The sequence below is a fragment of the Diplotaxodon limnothrissa genome, linkage group LG10, assembly GCF_057381915.1.
Source record: "Diplotaxodon limnothrissa isolate DT_005_m linkage group LG10, D_limnothrissa_male_GT1.1, whole genome shotgun sequence".
Lineage (NCBI taxonomy): Eukaryota > Metazoa > Chordata > Actinopteri > Cichliformes > Cichlidae > Diplotaxodon > Diplotaxodon limnothrissa.
In genome coordinates, this window is record NC_140605.1 from 31,541,174 (window position 1) to 31,557,976 (window position 16,803).

Here is a 16,803-nt window from a genome sequence, read left to right on the forward strand (position 1 = left end):
CTCAGAGTCTTGAGTGCAGCGCCGGGGCCTTGGAGAATCAGCGCTCTGTTACATTACTATGGCTTTCTCTCTCGCTCTCTTTCTCTTTCTTCATCACACACACACACACACAAACACTATAATGCAAACATAGCTGCTGACACACACACACACACACACGCAGTCCTGTTGCAGTGGTGCATGGGGCAGCCAGCTGCATATTGACGGCACCAGACTGAGGGGGGGGGGGGGTTGTGATGTGTGTGTGTGTGTGCGCGTGTATGTGTTAGGGATTAAGAAGAACTAAATGTGTGTGTCTGTGTGTGGGTGCGGTGGGGGTTGTTGTTGGGGAGGCAGTGGAGCTCTAATTTGTTTGGGTTTTTTGGTCATAGTATTATTTATTGTATCTTGAGGGGGGTTGAACCCTGTTAGCGTTTCATTATGGAGATTAAAACTAAGTTCATGCTGACAGCCAGCTAAACACACACACACACGCACACACGCACGCACACACACACACCAGGCTTCTGCCCACGGATACACTGGAAGTGACTTTCATTTTGGGGGGAGGTACCACCGTCTCTCTCTCAAACACACACACACACACACACACACACACACACATAAAGTCATGTTGTCGACTAATAGTTTGCCTCACTTCATGTCACTTTATGTTGGATAAAGCTGGATAATAGGCTGCAAATAAAACATAAATGAAAAAAGCACCAATCTTGCACTATCCCTCTCATCCTCCTTCTCTAGGAACCCCACAGGAAGGTCAAAGGTCAGACTGGTATAACACCTGTGTAGGGCAGCTTCTTGCTAGACAACAATAAAACAGAAAGAACAAACAACAAATAGAATTCCTAAAACACTTTCCTGGGAAATTAAAGTTTCCCAGAAGGGTTTGGATGGGTGAATGTGATGGGGAGGTGGTTGCATGTGGGAGAAGAATAAGGATCCGTGACGACAATATGTAAATGAGGCGCTAATTAAAACATGGCGGCCATAATTAGGAACATTGTATAACTAATCAGGCCTAATGAGCATCGGGGGCGGGCAAGGCCGTGATCAAACGACCGAGTTATGAGGCTTAATGGGCGGAGAGGAGGCTGACAGTCCCCCGTTCACCCAGCACAAACGCCACCGTGATTACTTTTTATTGTTGAGATAATAATGAGAAGCAGGAGGGGGCGGGGGGCTCACCGGGTTCTGGTGGTAACTGTGCAGAAGCTGTGGATTCAAAGCATTATCATTAGTAGAGGTGTTGGGATTATTAGGACTATCGATTATGTATGATCGGATGTGTATACAAAACTGTTTCAGAATCTGCTGAATAAATTCCAGACGCGATGAAAAATGCAATGGCATGAATTATGAAAACCATAACAATATCATAGCAGCGATATCAATATTTACACAACAGGAATCCCAGATCTTAGGAAACCGTTTTCAGCCCTCCGAAAAGGAAGAAAAACAAGAGTGGGGCAGGTATATTTTAAAGGCCCAATAATAATAGTAATAATAACAGTAACAATAATAATAATAATAATAAAGAGCATTATTTCCTGTCTTATTTTTTGTTAATTATGCATATATGGCTTTATTTAGTATGTCAGGAAAACACCGCGAAGTCAGGAGAGCGCGCACCAATGATTTCGTCCGAATATGAAACTTTAACTCCTATGAGCGCGCTCCGTGTCTCGTTTGTGTCAAGCTTCACTTTAAATACGCGATTTAAATTCTTATCAATAATGTAGCGCGCGCCCTCAATTTAAATATTCATTTCTCTCGCTTAGTCTCAGTTTATTCGGACAGTATCGTCTCTGCGTAAAGCTAACAGGAGTCACACTCACCGTGCAAATTAAAAATAAATAAATAAACAAGTAAAGAAAAATAAAAGAAGTCGCTCCTCTGCAGCCCTTTCATCTCTCACTCCCAACCTATAACCGCATCTTTTTTTAATGCCTGCGAGACGGCGGTGCATGGAGGGCCTCCGCGACGTGAGCGCGCAAATACACGTGCACGTCGCACTACTATCAAAAACACACAAACTGGCTATAAGGTGCATTATAAAGCGCGAGGACACCTGGGCCCTGTGCTTCGTACGTCGCTTACTACATCCAAGATCAAATGAAACATCCAAGGCCAAACCATCGCGCTAACCGTGAGCGCGCTAATCCGGTTCCCCGAACACACCTGCTGTTGACGATTAGTACAGCTGGACGCAGTAATGTGAGATCACTGGGTGTCGTAAAAGGGGCTACGCATCGATAGTAGAAACATTGATCGGCAACCCTCTGATTGGTCGGCGAAAATGTCGACGGAGCGCGCTCGGCTCGGTATTTTTCGGCAGCAGAGCAAGAACTCTTGAGTGAGGGATTTCAGGAGTTTCAGAGTTTAATCAGAACGCAAGGGAACACTGCAAAGGCTGCAAAAGCAAGGAGCGAGGGCTGGCAGGAAGTTGCTGACAAATTAAACTCGTAAGTAATTTAATAATAACAATAATAATGGAGTGGGTTGATATAGCGCTTTTCAAGGCACCCAAAGCGCTTTACAATGCCACTATTCAGTCACTCTCACATTCATACACTGGTGGAGGCAGCTACGGTTGTAGCCACAGCTGCCCTGGGGCAGACTGACAGAAGCCAGGCTGCCATATCGCGCCATCGGCCCCTCTGGCCAACACCAGTAGGCAGTAGGGTAGATTTATTATATTACACTATATTATCCAATATTATATTACATTATATTATAATATGTTATATTTTATCCTCTTTCACATTAGAGCCACGACAGGACCCACTAGAACATGGGAACAGGTAAAAGTGAAATATAAGAATATTCTACAGAATGGTAATATTTATCACTTCTATTGCTTTTAGTCTCTTGGAAAGAGACCCTGGAATACTCTGTTTGTTTGTTCATAACAGCAACCAAGAAAAGGGCAGAGCAACAAAAGACAGGTGGTGGTCCTGCACCCCCTCGTCAACAAGTTGGTTAAGTAAATAATACCCTCACGGGAAAATCGATATCTCTCTATGAGCACACTGTCGCGCTGAGCTAAAGGATCCTGTCTGTCCCGCAATATACGCTGAATTCTGAGGACTCTCCTTATCAATCTTGCACCTTCCGCAATGGGTGGCTCGCGTATACGGACAGGACATGGCTGCGACAGACTTCCCAAATCCACCTTCACTTTTATAGCCGTGGTCTCTCATCTTGATTACACGAAGTAATTTACAATTACTACTCTGAAATATGAATTAAATCTGTAATAATCACATACATGTAATAGAATGTTAATAGTACATTTCCCTTTTTTAGGAAATGACCTGTGTGAAATCAATAAATGGATCAGGTGCTGCATTGTCTTTAGTTACATTGATGTTATTTATTTATGGTGAAACAGTGGTGGAATATCGCTGTTGCTTTCGTATGAATGACGCGGGCATACCTGCGTGGCCGCGATCTAATCCTGTTTACATAAAGTAAACCTGCTCCCCAGCAGGTTTACGCTTACGGCTCTGTTGCTATGACAGCAAGTCCCGGATGGGCTTCGGGGAACCGAACGATCCAGGATCACGCGAAATCGTCAACAATCTCATCCAGCTAACTCACTTAGCGCGGTACGAAGAACAGGCCCCTGAGCAGATATAAGATAAGAATACACCTTCATCCATTACTGAGCAGCGCGTGGGCCGTGGGTGGTTTTTTTTTCCTACAGTCACTAACATGCAGTGCTGTAATCCACATATATTGCCTAAATATTAACGTAATCATTATTACATATCACGTGGCTGATTCAGGCTGAGTAGGCCTACAGAAAACGAGGTTTTAAAAATATCTACCACTAAAGTTATCGCTATTCATGCTCGCGGTTTCTTTGTGAAATAATATATTTTCCCATGTCAAGCTCATCGCCCTTTTACAGCCAGACTGCCAGACATTTCCTGCCTCGCTCTCTCTATCTCACCCAGCCGAATTATTTATAGAGCAGCTCTCACCAGTTTCTGGCCGGTGCTCATCATCGCCACATCAATACACAAAATAAGAATCAGCGGTGAAAGTTAATCACAGAGCCCGCGGGCCTGCCGGCTGCGGAACCAGCCGACTACATCTGCCCATCAAACCGGAAATATTTTCATGCACCGTGTCAGAACCGGTGGCACGCGGCCCTGAGGAGTGCAGCTTCAAATCTGGCAGTTTGGTCTTTGAAGGTCGTAGATCATGCGCACAAAACGCGTATTTCTTTTATTTTAATCACATCAATTTGGTGCCAAAATGAAATAAAAGTGTCTAAAAGTTTATTTTCTTGTTCTTGTTCTTGTTCTTGTTCTGTCTGATTTCCAAAGCCATCCAGCAGAACCCCTCCAACACGCCATTCTGAAAACCGACTGGAAGAAACAAGATATAAATACAAACTTCCACTTAATTCAGAGAATATGTTCAAAGAGACGCACTGGTATGGGCTTCTCTAATCATGTCTCATCAATAATGCATTTTAAAACTGACAGGATGCCCGAAACGCAGAGCTGCTACAACATGAAGCCCCGCTTCTCGCACGGACACCGGCTAAACTTCAGCGTTTAGTTTCAGTACAATTTTAATGAAATTAAATTTATTGACGGCGGTGGAGAAGAGAATTCGGGTTTAGGCTGGATGAAAAACCCAAATGCTGCAAAACGGAATCAAACCCAAATTGTTGCAGCATATTAAATCAAAACCTGAAGTTTGCAGATGTATCTAAGGCAATATAATATAATACATGATCTGGAAATAATTTAAAAACACAGTGGGTAATAACAAAGAGCCTATATGATATTAAAAGCAATGTAAATAAATACACGATGTTAATCATCTCTTATTAAAAAGTGTAAACGTTAAAGAATGGAACCAAGGCCTCCGTGCATTACACATAATTACAGACAGATAACGGCAACACTGTGCTGCTGCACTATGGATAGCATGCATAATTAAGATGCACAGTAAACAAAGTATGTATACCAGTGATGAGCGTGTTGCTCAAACGGTTTAAAGAAAAATCTAAGTCATTTTAAATTCCGCATTTCCGGGAAATAAAATAATGTTTCTCAAGCCCAGAAAACACACATTTAAAGATGTTTTTGCTCTTCTTTGTGAGGCTGTTTTAATCCCTCATTCCTCACTCCAGAGTACCGCTGGACCTCTGCATTTTCAGCATAAACACTACATACCAATATAAGAAGGGGGGGAAATGCTAAACAGGCTGGATGAAAAACTCAGAATTGGGCTGCGAGGCCACTTTGATTAAAAAGCGAACTCATCTTCCCAGCAGTCCCTTTCAAATGCAACAAACTTGACAGAAACAAACAGAGAAACCAATAATTGGTGTGTGAGGAGGCTAGATTGGCTGCATGGATATGAGGGTGTGTATGGTTGGTTAGGGCTTGTGTTAGGGGATTTGCTCCTTGTGGACCGAGTTGCTTTATTTCTCTGCCCTATATATCTGTCCGCCTTCCCTCTCTCTCTCTCTTTTCCTCCCCGCTCTGGAGGCTGCTACTGCTCCTGCTTCTGCGGCTGAAGGGATGTATGAAGCGCTACTTTCTTGTCTAGGTGATGAATAATGCAGGGCTCGGAGGCCAGCAAGTTTCCAGTTAAATACCAATTTGCTTAACCAGTGTTTCCAGCCTCTACCATCTCCACTCAGTAAAGCAGGGAGCAGGACTGGCCTTTGGAAGTTGAAGAATCTACCTCCAAGTCCAGAGGAGCATGGCTCTGCTGTCTTGCCAGTGGCCACGTTCGGGTCACTCCTTGTTAAATAAAGTGCAAATCTCAAAGTGGGAGCTACAATACATTTGATACTGAGTTTTGAAAGTATTAAAATATTTCACGATACAATGTAGTCCTTTAGATATCAGTGAAATATGACTGTTGAATGATGGAGGTAACAACTTACACCTTTATTATCTTTATGGACATTTTAGCTTTAATTTATCTCACACTATTCTGAGCATGCCTCAGACCATCTCCATCCTGAGCAGAGCTCTGATTATCCACGAATAGCGAAAATACCAACATAATGCAGATGTAGCACATTTGATATTTATATTTCCTACCTAATATGATTCATTTCCAAAACATGAACTTCCAGTGAAATGTTTCTTCTTGCTTAAAATTCCAAGTTAATCCAAATGCTGGAGTAGTATCAAGCTGTGCATAAGTATATAAACTGAAGCACCTTTCTCACAAAGTTTTTCACAGTAAATATCAGTACATACAACTCAAATATTAAATTATATCAAAGACTTATTAATAACATACAGTTTCTACAAGGTTATTAACTCTTGGATAACGTTTGTAATCGGCTCGACGTGTTTTCAGTTTTTTTTTTTAAATATGTTTTGGCTTTATTTGTCTGTCTTAATTTTTATGTAAAGGTCCAGATCACCTTCAAGCTGTCACACTAGTGAAACAGAAATATTCTGAGGACACACTTGTCACATATAGAGATGGGGTTTCAGAGTGCAGTCCAGGTAAACTGTTTTTTAATAACTAATTTTATATATTTTTTACTTAATAATTTGTAAAATAACCAGTTTGAGTGGTTTGACTGGACGAATACAGACAAATATTTCTTACTCATGATTTTTGGAACAATTTAATAGAGCTAGGAAAATAATTAATCGAGATGAGACGGATTGTCTCTGTGTGAACTGTGTTGCTCTCTCTTACAGACAATCTGGTTACTCATTATAGAAAGTTGTTTAATAGGGAGGCCTCTTCAGGTCATGTGACCTCAGCTATGTGGATCAAACAGATGCCATTACAGGGAGCACATGGACTGTGGGCGGGCCGACCCTCTGTGAACAAGCAGCAGGAGCCTGGACGTCAGGTTGAACGTCAAGTGGAGTCCCCGCTGAGTCCTGAGCAGCTCAACTTCCTTCTGGCTGAGAATTCAAGCTGGAGTGCAGCTCCATGCCATGCGTAATGACTGCCTCCCACCTCGTGTCATCCTGTCCCCCCCACCTACGCCCCACCTTCCCTCCTCTTTTGTAACCAGCTCACTGAGGAGGGATGCAGTGCAGAATCAGTCCTCCTCCCCACCAACCCTGGAAAAAGTAAACACTGCTTCGTCGATCCCTCGCCAATTGTTATTCATAGAGCAGATAAATATTTAATCCCATCTAAGGATACCTTTTGTTAACAGAATTACCGTACAAGCCTTGCAGCCCATAAATTCCCTCAATGAATTCAAATTCTGTTGTATGAATTCAGTCGTAGGGCTGGTAAGAACGTGTTCAACGACGACGTTCGGAGGGAGAGGAGAAGCGAGAAGGAGAGGATGAGGGAGAAGATGAAGACAAAGATAGAGAACAAAATTGAAGGAGAAGCCGATGAGGAGCAACATGTCAACAGGAAGGCACGAGATGGAGAATAAGTCAAATTATAAGGAACTTAGTCTCACAAAAATATGTGAATCACTGTACGGTCAACTCATTTCGTGGTTGTGGTGTTGCACTACATGTTAGAAATCTGTGGCAGCACTGCAAACGACACACAATTTCCCTGATTTCCTGCTGAGTAGCAGAATAAAGATGCACAAGTTGCAATTCTGACCAACTGATTCATGCAAACTTGTCATCATTTCATAAAGGCCTTTTACAACTAGCCTGTTTATTAGAGTTGAGCAAGAAAATGAAGGAAGACAGTTTGTGGAAAAGGCTGCAGGAGGAGTTTGTTAAGTTTAAGAGGAGAGGAGTACAGAGAAGAGTAATGAGGTGAGGTCGAGGGGATCATACACTGATGGAAAAGTTGTTTCAGACTGAGTTGGAGATGGAAATACAAGCAGATTCACAGGAAGAGGAGGAGCATGGACGAGGATGGGTAAGAGATAAAATAAGGTGGGTACAAGTGTTGGGAAAAAAGGATGACATGGAACAGAAAAAGCAAAATGGATGAGAAGTTTTAAAAAAGTTGATTGTTAAGTCTAATTGTTGAATGTTGTCATTGTGCTTCTTAAATTTGTAAACTCTTAGTTAAATCTATAGGATCAAGACATTCCTTTGTCTCTGACCACCTCTCCAGCCACTCTGTGCTGGGGGAGGATTATTGTAGACACATCCCTTGTGAAGATTCTGTTTGATGTTTGATAAGCGTCCTGGCCTTTGTATGGCTTCACTGTGTTGTGCATGGTGAACCAATACAGGAATTGAACCATATATTGGGTGTGGGGGAGATTACCATTTTATGACTAACCATTGGGGGATTTTACGGTGGGAGGTGCTTGTGTTGTATTGTGTATTGTAACAGTTGTCAATAAATAGCTGCCAGCGAGCTGCTCTTTGAAGGACTTTGGGCTGGAGACAGGTTAGGAGTGTGAGCTCCAAGAGCTGGTTCTTGACCAATGACTTCCCTCGCTAGCGGGTTGAAGATGTTCTGTTATGTCTTGTTTTCTTCATGACGAATAAGTCTCTAAACTAGCGGGGCTTGTGGAAACACAGACCCAACATTGATGACAAAAGAGAGGTGACGAGAGCATCACAGGAGGTGAGGTGGAAGAAATAGCTTGAGAGGTGAAAAAAAGAGAGTAAAGGGGCAACAACCAAAAGGAAGATAAAAGAGATGCTGTAGACAAGATGACAAAAAGGGGAGCCAGTAGAGTAGAAATGAAATATCTAGATGAGTTGGAAAAAGCAGAAAACACAAAAGATAAGGAAGAAGAAAAGAATACGAGAAAAGAGAGAAAACTAAGAACAAGAGCAGGAAAAGCAGGAAGAGGTGGTGCTGGGGTGGATTTAGACAGAGGCACAGCAGGTCCAATTGATCTGGAGCATCAAAATCCACTCGCTTTTGCCCTCTTGTATTCCTTTTGAGCCATAAATTATGGATTGATGAGTTCTGATGCGAACATTAATACTAGGATGAGCTTAATGAGCACACTGACTGCAAATGATCTGAGGGATAATCACCCAATTCAATCACCACGATTCCAAACAAAAAGATGTGGAAACCCATTGATTCCAAATAAAATCAGAAGCTTTGATTCTCAAAGAGTCGATAAATTCCCCTTTTCTTTCTCTCAGAGTTTCATTTCGGTCGAGGCATTTGTTTGGTCAGCCACCGGGGATTAAGACCTGTTGAGGCCACTGTTCAAGAGAAGCCAAAGACTGTTGGCGCATGATTAAAGTTTAATCAGCCTCACTTCGTGTTAATAATATTCTACCCGCTCCCTCCCTCTTTAAAAAAAAAAAAAAATGAAATGCATTTTTTCATAATTCCCCAAAGCAAGAATGAATGAACGGCGGAGAAGAGGGCACACATTTCTCATGAAGCAAAAAGGTTTCAATTGGGGCTCTTTGATAGCGCTTAATAATATCCCCATGCTTGATGGATAAAATCAAATAGAATGATGAGTCTTTGATTTATGTCCTCAACATAAAACGAGTGTGTGTGTATAAAGGAGCTGAACATATGCTTTTCACTCATTCTGTTGGTAAAAAATATTATCCATCATCTGATCCTGGAACTTTTGAATTAGTGTGATTGCAGGAGTTTAAGGCTTTACTGCTGTTGGGGGTTACTCGTCACCTGAACTCATTATGCTTTAACAGCATTTGCTGAAATACTTCTGCTTGTGATAAGATCTGCTAAAAAGTATCACACTGAAGCTCTGGAAGCAGTTCAGTAGTGCACAGAGAAGGAGTGAACAGCAAGCAACTGAATCAGATATTATTTTTGCTTTATTTGGGCAGAGTTGTGTAATATTCATTTTTTTGCACACCTAAATGTAACAAAATGTAACAAATAGAAACAAAAAATCCCATTACAGTGCATATGTTTGTGGATTCTATTCTATTTTTATTTTTTTTTAACACCGCATTTATCGTTGTGTTCTCCATATCAATTCTGTATAGTAATATAATATAAAGAGGGTTCCCATTAAGTATGTAAGGTATGTATATTATAGCTGATTTAATATTAATAGCTTTAATTAGCTTGACACATCATAGCATATTCATGATAGTATCCTAATGGAACACAGTGGAGGCTTCCCACTGAAAAAAGTCCACTTCTAGGAATAATTTCAGCAGAAGTTTTTGCTTATCTCAGGAGCTGATGTTTCCTCACATTTTATCAGCTTTTATTAGATTAAGCAATCCTCTAAATAAATAAGCATTCCTGTTTATTTTGTGGTTTTGAAAATCACAAGACCCGTGCCTGTATTAACCAATGCAGACAGACATTTTTAGCAGTGTAGTGTGGGAGGCAAAAGTGCACTTGCAGCTTAAGAATCTGCCTTTAACCCTTTTCATCATGTGGAGATTTGCTGACCATACATTCTTGTATTAGCCCAGAAGTGTTCTGCTTTACATGCATATGCTACAAGCATTCCAGCAGCGAGCTTTCTCGGAATGTAACATAAGTCAGCTTGTTATTCTAATTTATGGCGATTAAAAAAATTGAAATGCAGTTCGTGTGCTTTTTATTTGCAGCAGTAAACAGTTTCTTTGTGGTAAATGAAATGAAAATTTCTGCCAAATCACTGGAAGAATCAAATGCTTCAGTTGTCTTAGCCCTTTAAAGCCTGATTGCCCCCCCAAAACTTTGTTTTTTAAATGGAGTGTTCATTTAACCCTCTGATGAAAATAAAAATGCACATGATTTTTAATTTGTATCATATTTGCTACAAGCATTCTTTTGCAATTTATTCTTTAAAAATATGTTATGCACATTAGGGGACACTGATGACGATACAATTAGAGTACCTGTTTTTAAAATATTTACTCCTAAAGACCTGCACATATGATTACTGATTTCATTTCAAAAACTGCAATGAGCCTTTTTAACATAAGACAGGACCAATTGTGCAAGAGAAATTTTTAAATGTTAATTTCTGGGAGGGGACATTTTTCCAGCACAATTTGGGTCCCCTTATGCTACAGTCACACTAGGGGAAGCAGTGGTCGGAGAACAAAATCTTTGTGACTGTCCAGAATTGAACTTTCAATCTTGCTACATTTGAAATGGTTGCTTGACCAGATTTGCAACCACTTATAGTTAGTTGATATTTTCAAAGCAACTTTGGCGTGCCAACGTGATGATAAAACAGCAATAAGAATCAGTCTGAAGCTTGAATGAGATCCAGTTGTCAGTTGCATGCAATCTGACTGTGATAACGCAGCAATAAGTTGTGATAAACGAGCAAAAATCACTAATCTGTTTGCAAATATACACAGAAATTGAAATTAGACAGAAACTGACATGAATTACTTCATGTAGAACCTCTTAGATTCAAAACAGAAATTCAGAAATTACTTTAGAAATAGTGACATTTAGCAGTTGCTATTAGTTGTTAGCTGCTAGTAGCTTGTCCAGTATTGCAAAGAGTTGTGCTGCAGATGAGTTGCAGTTCTTGGTGTGGACTGACCCAGCAACATATTTGCAATCTGTCTAATTTGTCTAAGAGTGACTGCAGTCAAGTCCAAGCTGAACTGGGATTGTTGTGTGGAACAATTTCAACTTGTTTGGACGTCCCACCATCACACCATCACCTTGTGATCTAAAGTACTTACCCAGACTTTGAGGGTGTTGCACATTCAACTTCTGGGTAGCAAGTTAGTTGACTCAGCTATTTGGATTCACTCTCAGTGCAGTTATCAGATAACCACTGATTTTTCCTAGTTGCAGGGAGTTTTCTACCCTATTTTTATTCTAGTGTAACTGAGCAAGGATCACTGCAAATCAATGGAAACTTGTTCTGAGTGATCATCGTCACCCATTTGGTGTCTCGATGGATGGAAACACCCCCATCTTAAGTCTGAAAATGATGATGTGAATCATATGCAGTACCAAGTGAGGAAGTTACTTATGCAAGAATCTTGACTATTTAAACTGCAAGTTAAAGGGATATTTACAATCAATACCACGGGACATTTCTGTTGTTCTGGCATTTTATGGTGCCCAATTTTTACACTTCACGTGTGTTTTTCCTTTAAATTTGCTGTGCAGCTGTAGGCTAGCATCTTGTGGCTCAGGAGAGATTATAAGGTGTAGACTCTTGAGGTAATTATGGGTGTGTGGGTAAGGAAGATGTTACTGGGGATGGTGGCTGAGTGGTGAGAGTGATGGAAGAGCCACTCTCACTGCTGGAAAGTCAGAGTGGGGCGAATGTCCTCTCTGATTAGCAGGCCCGTCTGTGAGTGCACTAATGCACCTCGCTATTAGCATGTTTCTCCTGGTTGCCACGGGCAGCGCCATGCTGCCTCCCCGTTTGACATGTCAGAATGTATATCAGTCACAGCACTCTGTGGCCCGTGGGCTTCAGTAAAAGATGGAGAGAGAGGGTGTGGGTAAGAGCAGTAAGTGCATCAGTGAGTATGTTCTTGTCCTCGGTTGAGTTTTATCCCTTTGGAATGAAGATGTTTTTAATGGGATGAGGCGGTTTCAGCAGGTCGTCACTTCTTCTCAGGGTTAGTTTAGGGTTAGGGCCTGGGTTTAAAGGGTAAAAAACTGTTTTATGAATATTCTGGACATTTATAATTTCTGTAAGTTTACACAATTAAGTCAATAGTGGGAATAATTTTCAGTAATCCCTTTCCCAGTCCATATTTACAAATAAAATACATGATTTTACCTGGCTCTCTAACATAATCAGAAAGAAGAAAAAAGTAACATGCGTACAACTACAAGAAGTGCTTTTTGAGTAGAAACACATTTTTAATATTTACACTTTGCAATTTTTTTTTAAAGACACAAAAGCTGAGGGGTTAGCGATCTGCGTTGAACTTAAAGACAGAGATGTATGTCATGAAGCCAGCTTCCTTTCTCCCTAGAACACGTGGTAACTCCTGAGGAGCACATGACCTGGTCATGAACAGGTTGCTGTCATGAACAAGTGCAATATCAAGATTCTGCTGGAGGAACACCTGTTTAGGCCGTCTCTTACTAACACAAATCCCAGATGTGAAGTTGCAGATGTGCGAACTGTGCATCCCATTGTTGGTGTCACTAGAATGACGAATAAAGGAATGCATGACTGTATAGCTTAATGTAGCTCGTAGCCTAAAGAGCTTTAAGGGTTTAGCAAGACTGTAAAACTGCTACATTCCTGTCCATTAACTTTTCAACATCTGGCAGGTTGGAGTTTTTAAAATGTATTTATTTTTTGAGCATCCAAAGGTGAAAGTCATTTCAAAGATGATATCTTCAACTGCCACCAAAACAACCCAGATGGACAAACAAAGTGCAGTAAATATGATTTTTGCTTTAACGCCTAACATCACACAGGTGACACTCTTGTGACTGAACAAGAGCCTAGTATATCAACCAGGTTTGAAAAAAATGGTGAAAGCAGTCGCGGCTGATATTACAACAGACTGATACCAGTGGATGGATGCAGAGAAAGATATGAATATGGAGTAAAAATCTGAAACTAAATGACATTTTCAAGAAAAGATAAAGAAAGAAAAAGACAGAAAAAGAGACCTCAATACCAGGAAAATTGGCTGCCCTGTAGAACTCGATCAATCATGTATAGATAGATGGAGGCAAAGAGTGAGAGAGCGATAGCAGAAAGTGATAGGTGAAAGAAAACTATGCCTGGAGGAGGGAGGGAGCCCTTCGCCTGTCCAAGGATCTGGCTGCCTAAAGAGGTTTGTTACCATATTAACTCACGTCTCCAGATGGAGAAAAAAAAAATGGAGCGGAGCATGGGAAGACTGTTGGGAAGAAAAGAGAAGGAGAAATGCCAGAGTGGAGAACAGGGTAGCGGAAGAGCATGAAAGGCCTCAGAATGAGCGGAGGGCAGGAGAAGCAGCGAGGCAAACATTCAGTGAGACGGGAAAACAGGAGAATAAAAAATCCCCTTAACTTTTCTCAACAACAGCTCAACAACCCTCAGCACTCCCACCCTCCATTCCCTCTCTCCTCTGTGTGCTCCCGCCTCCTATTATTTTTCTCCCGTGTTACTTTCTTCTGAAAATCGCCCTGAGGCTAGGCACTCTCCTGGGTGGCTCACCCCGAAGCAGAGCCCTTGTTCATCGCACGCTGGTAATAAATTGAGCTTGCTAAAAGAACCGAGGCTCTTAGAGGGATCAACCCGCAAACCTCCTCCTCCACCGCCTTCTTCTCCTTGTCTCACCCTGTCTGCATCCAAGGCATCAGCCGTTCTCTCACAGCCGCCGCTGCTCAACATGCCTCCACGTGCCGTCTCCCCTCCCTCCTCGACCTTCCTCTGCTTCCCAGGTCCACACCACCTCCTCATTCCTCCCCCCTGACCTGCCTCGCATCTTCTGTTCTCACAGCTCCCATTCAAAAATGCAGCTGTAGCCACCTGGTATGGCTCCTGATATGGAGAGGGAAGACATGAGAAAGAAGACAAAGAGAATGAGAGAATCATCTGTGCTACTCTGGCCCATAGACAGGAATGTGGCGAGGAGAGCTGTTGTGATAAGAAAAATATATACTGGAGATGGAAGGAGAGAGAATCACGAAAGAAGCTGAGCAGTGAAAAAAATAATTAATTAATTAAAAAATAAAGCAATGAAGAGCTCTGCTGTGGGTTCATGTATTTTGTAGAACTGCTAGATTCCATCGTATTCACCAGCCAATTTACACTTGCCATCTTCCATATGCAGTTTCATTCCTCTCGCCACTCAGCCTGGTCTCCTGACATTTTTACTATTTAATCTCTTACAATGAGCCCTGATCTACTGCAGTATGAGCAGTTTGCACTCAGCTAGAATAAAAATAATACTTTTACTCAGTGCATTCTACACGGAGAATATCAGCACTTTCAGACTAAAACTACACCAACAGGTTGACGTATGTGTTTGCACCTATTTCTTGTAAACTGGCTAAAGCTTAGTTTGGTGACAATGCCAATAATTTAGATAGCATTATTATCTTTATTATTATATTTTTTTGCAATAAACTAGATATCTGACAAACCATGTGGAAGGAAGTTGAGCTCTCTGTTATGTCATCAATTTAAAAATGAAAAATATATATATACACAAACTAGCCTATACACTAATCAGCCACTGCATTAGGTACACCTGTGCAATGGTTTCTTAACACATATCTCATCATTCAGTTTCATAGCAGCAGCTCAATGCACATATGCATGTAGACATGAACAGGACGACCTGCTGATCAAACCTGGCATCAGAATTGAGAAGGAGAGCGATTACAGCGACTGTGAATGTAGCATTGTTGTTGGTGCCAGATAAGCAGGTCTGAGTGTTTTAGAAATTGATGATTTACTGTGATTTTCCCACGCTACCATCTCTAGGTCTTAAAAAAGAAATGAGAAAATAGCAGTAGTAGAAAAATGCCTTGTTGGTGCCAGAGGTCAGTGGAGAATGGCCAGACTGCTTTAAGCCGATAGGAAGACAACAGTAACTCGAATAACCACTTGTTACAGCATCTCTGAATACACAACTAAACAGTGTGGGAGCTTTAAGCACATGGGCTACAGCAGAAGACCACATCAGGTGCCACTCCTAGTACATAATAACCAAAGAAAATGGAGGGTAACTTTTGCTTGGGCTCACCAAAACTGTGCAATGAAAGGCTGAAAAATGTTGTCTGGTCTGATGAGTCTCAATTGGATTGTAGGGTCAGAATTTGGCATAACATGAAATGATGGATGCCTTTGATCAATGGCTCAGGGTGGTGGGGGTGTAATGGTGTGAATGATATCTTCATAGTATACTTTGGGCCACTTAGTACTCACTAACCTGAGTATTGTTGCTGACCATGTTCATCCCTATATGACTATCATCTGATGGCTGTTTCCAGCAGCATAATGTAGCATGTCACAAAGTTTAAAAATCTCAAACTGCTTTCTCACACATGAAAATAAGTTTTCAAATAGCCCCCACAATCACCAGATCTGAATCCAATAGAGCACATTTAGGATGTGGTGGAATGGCAGATTTGCATCATGGATGCGTTGCTGACAAACCTGCAGCAGCTTTTTGTGCCATCATGTCAATATGGAACAAAATCTGAATGTTTGCAGCTCCTTGTTGAATCTATGCCACAAAGAATTAAGGCAGTCCTTAAGGCAAAAGGTGGTCCAACCTGACAAGATACTAGGAACTAATAAAGTGACGATTAGCTTATATAGCTAATAAGTTTAATAGCTAAGTTAACGTTGGAGCAGAAGACAAAGGAGGCATGGACAGGAATGTGGGATTAGGACACTAAAAGGATTTCTGTAAGCGTATCCATGCTTTGTCATTAAAATTGGAAATGTAATTTTCAGGCCTTTCCCCCTGTAATTTAGGTATTTGGATAGTGTTTAACTATCAGAGTTGTGACTCTGCTTCCAAGTGCTTTGGGTAGCTACGGTTGCTTGGTAAAACTCACTGTATACTTTATCTACTGTAGCTAAAGTTGGTTTTCTAGCTGTAAACTAGACATAGGGTGCTAAAGTAATTATCTAGCAAAATCTAACATTTTTTCCCAGTTACAGTCATTTTGGTAGAGGCTCAGCCATTGATTTGCCCCCTCCAGAGGTTTTCAAAGCATGATATGTATACTTAGGATTTATATTTTCATGTGCATCACAGGAAAAGATGAAGCATGGTCCTTCATGCAGAAACACTTCTCAGGATCCTGTCATACAATGCGTTGGCCCAATTGCCCCAATCCCTCCATCTCGACAGTTCAGTTAAATTCAACTTTATTTACATTTTGCCAAATCACAACAACCGTTGCGTCAAGGCAAGAGAAGCTCAGGTTGTTTAAATGATTTAAATACTGACCTGGGTGCTGTACGTGGATCACTTACATGTTTTTACAAGAGATGTAAAGATTGGTCACTTGTATCTGACA